The sequence below is a fragment of the Triturus cristatus genome, chromosome 6 (assembly GCF_964204655.1).
Source record: "Triturus cristatus chromosome 6, aTriCri1.1, whole genome shotgun sequence".
NCBI classification, from domain to species: domain Eukaryota; kingdom Metazoa; phylum Chordata; class Amphibia; order Caudata; family Salamandridae; genus Triturus; species Triturus cristatus.
Genome location: NC_140589.1, coordinates 135,988,151 through 135,990,836, shown reverse-complemented (window position 1 = coordinate 135,990,836; position 2,686 = coordinate 135,988,151).

Sequence of the window (2,686 nt, the reverse complement as noted above, 5' to 3'; positions counted from 1 at the left end):
CAAACTGTCCATCCCCTGGGTAAACACCTGTTGGGGACCTACTTTGAGGATATACATTCATTGTCGGAGAACGGGAACTGGTGCCTCTGTGTTCCAAGGAGTCAGTTTGGGAGAAGGAGCGTACCAAACTAAGTTGGGTAAACCATCCCTCACAGCTATTAACATAGGATAAAGGCATAGGCAACATGTTCTCACTTCGATGTGTGGCAAAAGGAAATAAACCACATACCCAACATTTCGATGTTTTATAGACAGTATGGGTTTGATGCAATGTTTGAATAAAAACATTTTCCCTATAGGACTTCCGGTGTTCTTCTTTGTGAGGAGCTAAGGTACCAAAAATATGCTCAGGAGGTGTTGGCGTAGTACTCATCCAAGCATGCACAGGATATTTCTCTACTAGGAAGAGCAGCACCCCAAACACAAATATCAGAGAAAGCAAACTTATTGTCACAAACACTATTTTAGTCTTGGGGGACCAAGTTGACCAAACAGGACCATGTGGGATGGGACGCGGAGCCGCAAGGGGCTGCTCCTCATCAGGGAAAGGATGACCAAAGGGACACATTTTTTAAAACGTCAAGGGCAATTTAGAGGTGTCACAAGGGAGAGAAAAATTCACGGGCTAGAGCCACTATTGCAGCCACAGTACCAGGGGGCACAATTCACCAGCGTCCGTTTAGAGCCTCGCTGGCAGGCTCTTATTGTTCATCAACGATGGTACTATTTAGCACTCCCACGGAGGAGCTGCACAATTGCAACCCTTACAGAAAAAAACAAATCCTTCTTTCAGGATAGGGCAACCTCCCTCCTGGGCAAATACCCTCAACTATCTATCCAGTGTCTAGGGCAGTGCACCAGTATAGTTCACCCTAGTCTAATACAGGCACCTTAGGCACAGCAGTTGCTCCCTAAACTCAAGTCTTTCCCTAACTCCTGGTCTGTTCAGCTGGTGCACCGTCCTTCTTTCGGGGTCTCAAGTTGTATTTCGTCATTCCAGGCACTGTTTCATCAACAAAAAGGGGCTGAAACTCAGAATAAGATGGGCATCGCGACTCAGAGTCGGGTGTATTGGACACAGAGTGATCCGAGGCAGCCCTTATCTCCGGGGGTATCGCCTCTGACAGGGCAGCATCACTTTCCTCATCCATTTGCGCCAACCTCAAACGGGCATCAGAGAAGGGAACAAAGCCTGGCACCCTTTTGCACTCTTAATCAGTGATGCCGTTGTTAACCCAGCGGTCATACGGGAGCCAGAGAGGAACCCGTTTCACATGAGATGTATGGATCCAGTGCTTTCTGCCATCTACCTTGACAACCATTCGAGTGACGAGAAGAACGATGACAGGCCCCTTCCACCTCGGCTCCAAGCAGCTTTTTAGTTGAAAATTCTTAATTAAGACAAAATCACCTGGCTGGATGCAATGCCTTGGCCCCTCTGGTAAGGGCTGCAACGTGGCATGAATCTGTTGGTGAAGAGACTGGAGATCTTTAGACAACTCGTACAAATAGTCTACAAGCAGGAGAGACTCTAGCTCGGAAAAGCGCTTGAGTCTTGGGACACCACAAACATTAGCAGGGCGCCCGAAGACCACTTTGTACGGTGACAACCCTATTCTAGCACTGTTGCTCTGGTAGATAGTAATGCCAAGAGTAACGCATTTGTCCATCGCAATCCTTTGCTCTCTTGAATCCTTGCTAATTTCAGTTTGAGAGTACCATTGTACTTCTCAACCAGACCTGCTGGTGGTTTGCTGCATGAAACTTCTGCTTAATATGTAAACCTGTGCACACCAATTCAATGACTCGTGTATTGAATTGACTTTCGTTGTCACTCCAAATCACGCATGGCAATCCGTAGCGCGGAAAGTACTCTTTAGAAGTGCCTTCGCCGTCGCCATGGCTGTATTCTCTTTGGTGGGGTAAGCCTCAATCCATTTACTGAATGCGCAAATCACTACTAGCACATACTTTAGGTTGTTCACACGTTCCATTTCAATGAAATCCAGTTGGAGAACCTTGAAAGGGAAGGAAGGTAGGGCAAAGTTACCAGCGGGTGTAGGAGTACATTTACCAGGGTTGTGCTTCAGACAAATGATGCAGTGTTTGACCAAGTGTGTGACTACCTTAGCGATATTATCATTCTTCCATACTGGGTCCAGTAGCTTGCATATTCCTTAGGCACTAATATGTCCCGGGCCATGGGCCATAGTAACAACAGGGAAAACAAATGCATTGGGGAGCAACCATATCTGTTTCCCAGACAAGTTACTACAACACCCATCCTCAACCAAACGACCTGTTCTCTCCTCCCACATGGCCAATTCATCCACAGTCGCCTCAGCCTGAATTTCCCTGACATTTTCCAATGTATCTTCAAACATTCCATTGTCTGGGACCCACCCAGCGGGACCTGCTGCCAACATCTTTTTCATCTTTGATGGAGCTGTCTCCTTAGCTGTCTGGTCTGCAAAAGCATTTCTCCTCCCAACATCATCTGTGATGGCTTTCTGAGCGCTGCATTTCACTATTGCTACCTTAGTGGGAAGTGTGATGCGGATAGCAATCCTTGTATTGAAGGACTGGGTTATTCTTAAGACCCAGCGGTGCCAGGGAACAACACCTGAAACCTTCGTGGGTTACCTGTTCTGGCGTACCAAACACAGAGACACGGGACACTTCCAGC